This window comes from Delphinapterus leucas, chromosome 17 (assembly GCF_059928025.1).
Source record: "Delphinapterus leucas isolate spDelLeu-1000000601 "Yukka" chromosome 17, BTC_Dleu_Yukka2, whole genome shotgun sequence".
Taxonomy (NCBI): domain Eukaryota; kingdom Metazoa; phylum Chordata; class Mammalia; order Artiodactyla; family Monodontidae; genus Delphinapterus; species Delphinapterus leucas.
This window is the reverse complement of record NC_143145.1, coordinates 50264862-50276888: the sequence shown is the minus strand read 5'-3', so window position 1 is coordinate 50276888 and position 12027 is coordinate 50264862. Positions and strand designations below refer to the sequence as shown.

Below are 12027 nucleotides of genomic sequence, written 5' to 3'. Positions count from 1 at the left end.
TTGGGTACTTTCATACATACTCTTTCAAATAAATTGCTGGGTGAATGGGTATAAACATTTAAAACCATAGACACATTAAAAATCTTACCTTTAAAAATGACAGAATTTATACATTATAAACAGTAAGCAAAGTCTCTTTTCCCACACTTTATCAAGAATGGGCATCATTAACCTTCATTCTTTGTCAATAGGATGTGTGAATGAATAATTATTTCTAATGTCTTATATGTTAAGAATTAAATCTATGCAGAGAAAGCTTTCGACAAAATTCAACACCCATTTATGACAAAAGCCCTGCAGGAAGTAGGCATAGAGGGAACATTCCTCAACATAATGAAGGCCATATATGACAAACGCACAGTCAACAGTGTGCTCAATGGTGAAAAACTGAAACCATTTCCACTAAGATCAGGAACAAGACAAAGGTGCCCACTTTCACCACTCTTATTCAACATAGTTTTGGAAGTTTTAGCCACAGCAATCAGAGAAGAAAAAGAAATAAAAGGAATCCAAATCGGAAAAGAAGAAGTAAAGCTGTCACTGTTTGCAGATGACTATACATAGAGAATGCTAAGGATGCTACCAGAAAACTACTAGAGCTATGGTACAGTAGCAGGATACAAAATTAATGCACAGAAATCTCTGGCATTCCTATACACTAATGATGAAAAATCTGAAAGTGAAATCAAGAAAACACTCCCATTTACCATTGCAACAAAAAGAATAAAATATCTAGGTATAAACCTACCTAAGGAGACAAAAGACCTGTATGCAGAAAATTATAAGACACTGATGAAAGAAATTAAACATGATACAAAGAGATGGAGAGATATACCATGTTCTTGGATTGGAAGAATCAACATTGTGAAAATGACTCTACTACCCAAAGCAATCTACAGATTGAATGCAATCCCTATCAAACTACCACTGGCATTTTTCACAGAACTAGAACAAAACATTTCACAATTTGTATGGAAACACAAAAGACCCCGAATAGCCAAAGCAATCTTGAGAATGAAAAACGGAGCTGGAGGAATCAGGCTACCTGACTTCAGACTATACTACAAAGCTACAGTAATCAAGACAGTATGGTACTGGCACAAAAACAGAAAGATAGATCAATGGAACAAGATAGAAAGCCCAGAGATAAACCCACGCACACATGGTCACCTTATCTTTGATAAAGGAGGCAGGAATGTACAGTGGGGAAAGGACAGCCTCTTCAATAAGTGGTGCTGGGAAAACTGGACAGGTACATGTCAAAGTATGAGATTAGATCACTCCCTAACACCATACACAAAAATAAGCTCAAAATGGATTAAAGTCGTAAACCTAAGGCCAGAAACTATCAAACTCTTAGAGGAAAACATAGGCACAACACTCTATGACATAAATCACAGCAAGATCCCTTTTGAGCCACCTCCTAGAGAAATGGAAATAAAAACAAAAATAAACAAATGGGACCTAATGAAACTTCAAAGCTTTTCCACAGCAAAGGAAACCATAAACAAGACCAAAAGACAACCCTCAGAATGGGAGAAAATATTTGCAAATGAAGCAACTGACAAAGGATTAATTTCCAAAATTTACAAGCAGCTCATGCAGCTCAATAACAAAAAAACAAACAACCCAATCCAAAAATGGGCAGAAAACCTAAATAGACATTTCTCCAAAGAGTATATACAGACTGCCAACAAACACATGAAAGAATGCTCAATATCATTAATCATTAGAGAAATGCAAGTCAAAACTACAATGAGATATCATCTCACACTGGTCAGAATCTACAAACAATGCTGGAGTCGGTGTGGAGAAAAGGGAACCCACTTGCACTGTTGGTGGGAATGTAAATTGATACAGCCACTATGGAGGACAGTACGGAGGTTCCTTAAAAAACTACAAATAGAACTACCATATGACACAGCAATCCCACTACTGGGCATATACCTTGAGAAAACCATAATTCAAAGAGTCATGTACCAAAATGTTCATTGCAGCTCCATTTACAATAGCCAGGACATGGAAGCAACCTAAGTGTCCATCAGCAGATGAATGCATAAAGAGGATGTGGCACATATATACAATGGAATATTACTCAGCCATAAAAAGAAACGAAACTGAGTTATTTGTAGTGAGATGGATGGACCTAGAGTCTGTCACACAGAGTGAAGTAAGTCAGAAAGAGAAAAACAAATACCATATGGTAGCACATATATATGGAGTCTAAGAAAAATAAAAAAAGGTCATGAAGAACCTAGGGGCCAGACGGGAATAAAGACACAGACCTACTAGAGAATGGACTTGAGGATATGGGGAGGGGAAGGGTAAGCTGTGACAAAGTGAGAGAGCGGCATGGACATATATACACTACCAAACGTAAAATAGATAGGTGGTGGGAAGCAGCCGCATAGCACAGGGAGATCAGCTCGGTGCTCTGTGACCACCTAGAGGTGGGGTATAGGGAGGATGGGAGGGAGGGCGATGCCAGAAGGAAGAGATATGGGAACATATGTATATGTATAACTGATTCACTTTGTTAAAAAACAGAAACTAACACACCATTTTAAAGCAATTATACTCCAATAAAGACGTTAAAAAAAAAAGAATTAAGAGGTTTATTAATTATGTATTCCTGTGTAACAAATAGTCCAAAAACTTTAGCAGCTTAGAACAACAGACATTTATTATCTCACAGTTTCTATGGAAACAGATATAGGAAAACAGGTGCAAGTTAGCTGGGAGTGTCAAAGCCTCAGGCTCCGGCTCTCAGGCAGGATGCCATCAAAATATTGGCAGGGCCTACAGTCATCTCAAAGCTCAACTGGGGGAGAGTCCCCTTCCAAGATTGCTCATGTTGTTGCTGTCAGGTCTTGTTTCTTTGTCACATAGGGCTCTCCAGTGGCTCCCTGAATGTCCTCATGACATGGCAGCAGTCTAAGGTGTCGAAGCCAGAGAAAGGAAGATACAGTCCTTTATTATTTAATCATGAACGTAACATCCATCATTTTTGCTTTTTCTATTTGTTGGAAACTGTCACCAGATCCAGACCACATTTAAGAGAAGGATAATACACGAGGATAAGGATCATTAGGAGCCACCTCAGGAACTGTGTATCTATGAGGGATATAGAACAACTTTTTCTATGTATTTGACTTGGAGTGTGTGTCCCCTAAAAACTCTTGAAAATGTTTATATTTTCAAATTTATCTTTTATGTTGTCTGAAGTTATTACTGTACTCAGGTCTTCCCCATTCTTAGAGTACTTTCAAAAAATTAAACCCTAGGAAGATTTCTTATGCTATTTTTATGGATTATTTTTGTATTTAAGTATTTTAGCCATTTGAGCAATTTGGAAGTTACAAAGAATGAGGTATGGATTTTGCTTTATTTTATCCAAATAGTGAGCTATTTGTCTCAAAAATATGTATTTTTACATATAATAATTCAGCTTCCCTTTCCCGGATTTGAAATGCACAATGGCAGAATTTTACCCCATTCTACTCAAAATAAATAGATTGCTCCTCAAATCCTTGTGATTTCTTATAAAATTTTCTTTTATAATCTTGTGATTATAAAATAGGTGTAACCTGTGAGAACAAACCTTGTTCTGAAAAAAATCATCTAACTCTTCATATCACAGAATCATTGTTCTAACTCTTAATATATATATATGTGTGTGTGTGTGTGTGTATATATATATAGCTTATGCCATCATGTATCATGACTTAAACTCTTAAGGACTTAGTTATATGATCCATGTAGGTGTAAACTTTGTATCTACTATATGAAGCAGTATTTTGAAACCATCAGCAATCACTTGATTTTGGGACTGTGAGTATATACTCCATAGTCAAAATTAGAAATTAATATTTTCTTATGACAATTAAAATTATGTGTGTAGATTCTTACTGCTACTCACTCAAGACCTAGGACTGCGGAGGAGCTGATCTATCAGGTTTTCTTGCTAGCTATCTGTTGCCAGTTACATACTTAATAATTGAGAACATAATTCACTTCTTTCAGTTTCTCAAAATCCTCCTCTATACAACCTCCCTTTGAGCTGAAAACTTTCCATTCAGTAAAGTGGGTTACTTTTGTCTATAGGAACATGGTGGGTTAATGATGGCATAACAGCTCTCATAGTTTCTTGGAAAGTCTTGCATCTACTGCCACCCTCTGAAGTGGCAGGGTACGCAATACCTATTGCATTGTTCTCAGCTTCTTATGAAAATCTAAAACTTAAAGAGTTCTGTTTCTTATTCAGTTAAACTAGTTGTCTGTATGATTCTTATTGTTGTTATAGTTACCTTGTTATATTTACCTTGCTTTCTGGCTATCAATACTTATGTCATTTCATCTGACTATTACCTCCTTGAGATCATACTATATTTCATAAGTTTTGTATGCTCTGCAGGGCTTAGCACAGTGCCTTGCACAAGATAGATAATGAAAATATGTTTTGAATGAAGTAAATCATAATGCACTGGTTGGTGTATTTTGTGTGTGACTGAAAAAAAATTTTTTTATAGTAAGCATACATGATGTTTGGCTGATGCCATACATTTTCACTTAATTCATTGTCTATTTTAACTGAAAATATTTTGTTAGAATATAAGGGAGTTTAAACTTTTATTTGGAAAGAGACGTAATTTCTTTGTAGCTGAAAACTTCAAAGGTTTGCTAGTGGTAGATTATCCTTGCCCGATATAATTATCCTATGTAGTTAGAGACTATACTATAAGACATTACCATACAAAAGTTCCTTGACTGTAAGGCTGTTTTCTTTGTTCACACATTTTCTCTCCCATGAAGTAAGGTTGTGATACACATAAAGTTAATATTTGAGAAATGACTACATTGTAGAGCTTCATTGGTGGTGACATTGGTCAATCACATGAAATTTATTAGAATTCTAGATGAACTCAATGTCATCAAATTCCAGTTCAATCTAACACTGACTTCCAAAACTGTGCCCTTCTCTCAAATTTCATGACCACATCCATAGTGCTGCATTATAATATTTCAGCATGTGGACAAGTGCAGAAATCATGCATACAGTGCTCACTTGTTATAAAAATTGAGAAAATAAATCTAAATACCAATAAAAGGAGAAAATAAAATCAACTATAACTTGATCATTTAGAGATAACATTTTAGTGTTTCCATCTAGATGTGTTTATTTGCATATAATATGAACCTGTCATATAGATATTCAATTTTTCACTTAATGTGTCATGAACATTATTTTATGTCAACCATGTACCGTGAACATTGTGTACTAAATATGCTTTTTAGAAATCAAATTCAGTGGCTTCATTAGAGTGGAGAGTAGCATATTTATTTTACCAATCCCTGATTTTTGACAATTTAAGCTCTTTCCAAATATTTATTATTATAAAAATTCTCACAATAAAAATTCATGAGCCTAGGTACTTACACACATACACTATTATGATATTCCTGATGTACAATATTGCTGTATTTCTTTCAATTACTGTATTTGTTTATATTAAACCCCACTTTTCCTGACTCTACCATTTCAGTCTCCACATATCATCAGAGTAATCATTTCACAATGACATTTATATGCCATGCCTCAGTTTAATCGTCTTCAGTGGGTCCCCATTGCCAGCCTGCATATCTAAAAGATCAAAGCATCCTCCTAGCCTTTGAATTCTGCCTCTTCCCAATTAGGATCTCTTGATTTTTACCTGTAGGCTTAGTTCTTCTCCAAATTCCCGGAGCAAATCCTGGTGATTTTATACTTAAAGGCATACATTCCTCAAAAAATTCTATTAAAATTCAGAACCTTCTCCCAATGACAAAACAAAAAATGTAGATAACTCCACGATGAAGCAGAATTTGGGTCTCACTTAGTCATAAATTCAAACTGTCATTTCAAATAGACATGATTTGGCTGATGTGAGCATTTCACAAAATAAGTGGTAAGAAACAGTTTTGTAAAGACAGTAGTACACAGAGGAAGCGTTTAATGTTATCTTTTAGATGTGAAAGCAGAAACTAAGGTTCAGAAGAATAAACTTACTTTTCATCCTGCTTAGCTACGCAGTCTCTTTCTATGGAAAGCAGTAAATATTTATTATAGGTTAAAGGCAATGAAAATAATGGACCTGTAGCTGGCAGCCATGCCAGGTAGTTCTTGGCACTGACAACATTTACCATATAAGCAATGACTGTCAAATTTAAAGAGCAAACACATTTTCCAGGAAAAATCATTTAATATTCATTTGCCAAGCACAGGGTATATTCAATTTGAGGGTTAACACTTAAAAAATACAGACACGAGGCAGAAAATATTGATTTTAAAAGAAGAAAAGGGGGAGGACATTTAAAAATCCATTTAAAATTAAAACTTTTCACAGAATCTCTAAAGTGGATCTAATAAATCCTGTGTCTCATATAAGAAACAGGCTTATTTCTGCTGTCTCAGATCATTTTGCAGACCCTTCGTTTAAGTCATGGCAGCTTAGCCAGTCTGGCAAAGACTGAAGGAGAAGGAAAACGTTATTTATAGGCTTCTTATAGGATATGAATTGCTCTTATTTCTTCATAAAAATTCTATTTAAAAAAATTTTTATTACTGTATTTATGTAGCCCACCATACAAGGGGCTCAAAAATACCACCACTCCACACACACATACACACCCACCAAAGTGAATTGGTATGAAACGGGGCCCATAATTTGTGAAAGAAAGGATCTGGCCTCAGCTTGGATCCAATTAGGATTAAATCCCACTCACTACCACCTGGAAATAAGAAAGCAATGAGAAGAGATGAAATGAAAGTAATGAAAGTAATTAGAGAGAGACAGAGACAGAGAGAGAGGGACAGAGACAGAGAGAGGGAAAGAAGAAGGTGAGGGGAGAAAGAGAGAGAGAGAGACTCTCAAGCTACAAAAATAGAAGCCATTGCCAGTCTAGTAATACCTGGATAAAGACAGTTAATAGACATTATCATAGGAATTCATCAAACTAGACACATAATGAAGAATCTTTAAAAATGTACTAGAAACAAATACAGACTAAGTGGAAGTCAATTTTATAAAATTACACAAAATTCTATCCCTATAATGGATAGAACACTATGGTATAAACAGAATTTAAATCAAAACTAATATTTCTGAATACTAGCTTGAAGAAAACATTACATATATTATACTTTTTAATTCTCAGAGATTAAATTTTATTTTCACTCACTCCTCACATTCAATTAAGCACAAAATCCTGTTCATTTTACCCGCATAACATCACTAGAGTATTCCCTTTCACTCCATTCCTTCTACCATATTTCCACTTCAGGGTTCTATCATCTCTCATTCAGAATATTAAAATATCTTCTGAGTGGAACTCCTTATCTCCTGTCTTGAGCACTCCTAACACATTCTCTACATTGAAGCTAGAAAAATCTTCCTAAAACTTTGTATGTTTTCATGTAATATTCCTCCTTAAAATTTGTCGGTAGCATCTTTTTACCTTCAGGATGAAAGACATCATCTATCCTATGGCATCCATGTCCTTTCACAACCCAGGCTTTGATTACCCTGTCAGCCTCATTCCTCACGCCCATCTCAGATTCACTGCCCATGTGCCATCTCTGCCAAGTCACCTGCAGTTCCCTCAAAACCGTCAGCTCTTTCTCCTCTGAACACTTGCTTATTCCATGCTTTCTGACAGCATTTATTTACCTCAACATTTTGCCTGGGTAGCTCCTGATTATCACTTTGGCTAACCTTAGGTTTCTTCTCCACTAGGAAGCCTTGCATAATGATTTCTAGTTCAGATTTGTTACTTCCTTTAGAGAGTCCCATAATATTATCATGTCCAATCTCTCATAATACTTAGTAAAAGTGTTACAGTGATTTCACTTGAGGTCATGGGCATACTGAATGATCAGGAATGAAGAAAGTACCAAACACTGAAAGATGTTTGAAAAGTACTCACAAAGGGAACATGCCAGATAAAGGCAGTATCTGCCTATATATTATAACCTGCCCTAAGCATTGCCGTGGTGACTAACATAACGGTGTAGGTGGGAGATTTTGAGGCTTTAGGACAAGTTAGTGGAATAAGAGTCAAGACAGGAAGAAATAGTAAACAATGTAAAACAAGGAGAATAAAGAAGTCATACAACTGTGAATTAAAGAATGAAGTAGGAACTAGAAGAAAACTCCAACAGATCCGCTTTGGTGAAAAACAGGCTTGTTGTTTTCTTTGCAAGATTATGTAATCTACACAGTGGCCTTTCATGCACCACTCTTGGGAAAATAAGCTACTTTTTCACATTTTAATGAATGGAGTCATTTGTTTTTCATACCTCTCCTATTCTGATCTTCCAAAGGTCATAGAGTCTTCATCAAATATTTTAAACTATAAATATCTAACAAATTAAAATAGAAATGTTATAGGAAATAAAAAATCTTTAATAGGAATCTTGCTTATACTAGCTAATGAAAGCAGCATACAGACTGAAGTATTACCAAACAATGAATCCCATCAAACTGCTAATGGAAAGCCTTATAGCAAAATAATAAAAATGGTTTTTGAATGTGGTGTATGGCTACCAGTGGCATCATGCTAATCAAAGCTCATATATGCCCACAGCTCTCCACAATTTCGTACAAACTCTTACCCTAATTTTGTTTCTCAGTCTTCCCTTACATATTTGTTTTCACTTACATCTATTTACTCTCTCATGAGCAGAATCTGAGTTGTCCAGTATTGATGCCTTTGTTTACACAGTTGTTTCCGCATAGAGTGCTATCTTTATCTCTCTACACATCTCCAAATGGTACTTGTATTCAAGGTCTAATTTAAATCTTACTTCTTTCATAGATAATTTCTTGGCCAATGTCTATTGAAATGCTATCTCTTAGCTCTGAATTATATTAGGATTTATCTTTTCATTTAGTGTCCTGCATTAATGATAACCAAACAAAAATGAGATTAAGTCTTTCACATTACTTGTAAACTGAGTCTAAAGGCACACTAAATGGCTAATTTAAGAATATTTTAGCAATCATAGTATTATTATATTGCTTACCTAGATAATTCTGAAAAGAAAATCATTCATGGATGCACATATTCTGTTATATAGTTTTATAATGAACAAATTATTTTTAAAATATTCCCTTAAAGCAGTGAGCTGATTGCTCTGTGTGGAGCAGATGCCCTGTCATTCCTTAGTCAATCTCTATTGAAATGAGTTTTTCCTACTCTAAACTATGGTGGACTTATCATCTCTTATTTACTCGTCTATATTAGCTATAACTGTGCAAACATGAGATTGTAAATTGAGTCTAAAGACATCTCCAAACAAATGGTTCAAAAATATTTTTTAGTAACAGTAGTATTATCAGAATAAGTATTACTTCTTGAAAAGATTCTATGAAAGGAATACCTTCAAGCTTTATGCATTCTGTGAACATTCATGTCATTACTTATTTTAAAGGAATTTTCCCAAAGCACTGTTATGTATACTTTACGAAATTAAGTCTTATGGACCCCTGCTTGCTCCCTAGCCCTGCTGAGGCCCTCTGCCTCAGTGGGGAAGGTTCTTTCTCCCTTTGAGTTCATGCAGCCAAAATAAAACCGAGGCTGAGATTGAAGCAGCTTTATTCAATGGTCAGAGAATGGAGAAGTAGAAACTTAGTTCACGAATCAACTTCTCACCTTAATGGTGAGAGGGATTTGCTTTTAAGGAATAAGGACGATGAGGGTAGGAGTGAGACTAATGACGGTGAGGCACGTGCATTGGTTTTCTGGGAAAGAAGCAGGGCTTCCCTGGAAATGGGGTACCACCCCTTTTCTGTCCTTTTTTGCTTTGTGACATCCGGTCATAGTCACCTGTAGGTGTGTCATATAGTATACTATATAGTAAAATCAGCATAAAATGAGACTCAGGGTCTGCTGGAGGTCAGATTCGTAGCCATTTTGGTTTCAGCTGATTCTAACCAGTTTTTTTTTTCTCTTCCTATAACTTCCTTTGTGTCCAGACCCTGTGACTTAAAGATATACGTTAGTTCCTGTTCAAAGGAGGGATTGGTGAGTTTTGAGCAAGGGTCTGGTGGCAACTCTGGTAATACATAGAGCAGAGGCTCTTTCTCTAAATATTAGCCAATTGACTGGTAAATTTAATAAGGGTAAGCACTAAATTGAAAGGTAAAAGGCCACTTATGCCTCATCACGATAGAAGGGATTTGGGTGTAAAAAGTATTAAAACAAAGTTGTCCTTAGTACCCCTAGCAATTCACTGAATCCCAAACCTGAAAATGGTGGTTATTCTCCATTATGTGTGAAGTGTTCCAGTTGGTTTTACTGGAAGAAAGCTGAAAATTTAGAGTTTGCTCTAAACAATAAGCAAACAATAAGCAAAATAAACCAAAAAAATCTTAGTCATCTATGTTTTGAATAGGTAATATACTTATATGTTTCAAAATTCAAGAATTACAAGAATGCATAAAGAGTTTCTCTTCTTCTCCCTGCTCTTCAGCCACTTAATATCCCAACTGTGAGGCACCCAATTATACCAGTTTGTGAGACCTGTTTTAATTAAATTTATATTTCCTAAGCTGAAACAGGTCTGTATTTGCCTCATGAAATGTAGGTCAACAAGACAGTTATTGAGTAGCACCTTTGCCGGGAAGGTTCCTGGATACTCTGAGAAAGAATTATAGAGAGGGCATGCTAGGGGATATCTTAGTGATACTTAATATACTAATTCCTCCTCCCATTAAGAGTATGATGCATTCTTCCTTCTCTTGTGATCCTATTATGTGTTGGCCACTTTACTACAGTTGGTTTCATTATCCCTACTTTATATATGAGAACACTAAGGCTCACATAAATTAATAGTTTCTAATGGTCATGCCAACAATAAGTGGCAGATTTGGAGTCAGATTTGAATTGCAATTGTGGGACTCTAAAGCCTTTGTTTTTTCCACTCACTGCTTAATCAGAGAAGGAAAATTCTTGAAGTCAGATTTCACGAAGAATGAATGGGAAAACAGAGAAAGCCAAAACAGTTTAAAAATAGGTTTTTATATTAAAAAAATTAAAATGTAAAACAGCTTTTATAGACATATTACCAAAATTACCCATAGCAAATTTCAGTTACTAAACAGTTACACTGTTTACACAAGGTATTTGAACAACCTATCAGACTCACCTACTCATAAGGCGTTGGGAGATTGTTGGGGAAGGTCCTCTCATGGGCAGAAGTCAGGTTACAGAGAATAATTCACCAATCACTAAAATAAGAACATGTTACAGCACATAAACTTATTTTTCTTTTGTGATCTCAAAGAACAATGCAAACATTATCCACACCAGAGCCCAAGAAGTACCTGTATCTGTTATTCCCACTTCATAAGTGAGGACATAAGACACCCTGTGAGTCAACTGCATAGCCCAGTCCTATGCTCAGACTACATAAATACCGCTAATGTTAACATTCTAGGAAACAAGTGGAAGAAAAATGTGATGCAGTAATGCCAGAGTGTTGCACTGTTCCTTATGGCTTCTTTGACGGCAGAATTAATTTCCTACCCGATGTAGTGAAGAATTTTAGATTATGAAATTGTTAATGAGCACGAAAGGGAGCTCCCTTCATTTCTTGGTCCCAAATGGCACAAAACTTAGATAAATTAAAATCTTGAGAAGCAGCATCCAAAATGGGAGGATCAGTCTCCTTTAAAATACCTAAGGAGTCCATCAGTGCTAGATTTCCATATATTTTAATAGTTGATTCTAAAATACATCTACCCTCTCTAATCAACCACCACCCTTCAAAGTTGACTAGATACACATAATTTCCCAGTAATTGCTCCACAGAATTCAAGACCCAGGGTAAATATACCCTGTATATCACTAAATCAGGATTATGGTACACAAAAAGCGGGAACAATTTCTAGAGGTGTCTCAAACTTACTGTGAGATCTAGTCCATCCAAGCCTGATCGCAAGAGAGCAAGTAAAAGCCACAGGCAGATGAAAGTCAATACCATTAGCA

General features: G+C 35.7%; 1 long non-coding RNA gene across 1 annotated transcript; it reads right to left on the bottom strand.

The window, feature by feature from the left end:
- Nucleotides 1–2585: 2585 nt before the first annotated feature.
- LOC149746997 (uncharacterized) lies at nt 2586–11953 on the bottom strand. The gene is made up of 2 exons (XR_016388437.1): nt 11186–11953; nt 2586–6506 (listed from the first exon to the last, which is right to left on the bottom strand). It is a non-coding gene; the product is annotated as an uncharacterized LOC149746997 (long non-coding RNA).
- Nucleotides 11954–12027: the final 74 nt, after the last annotated feature.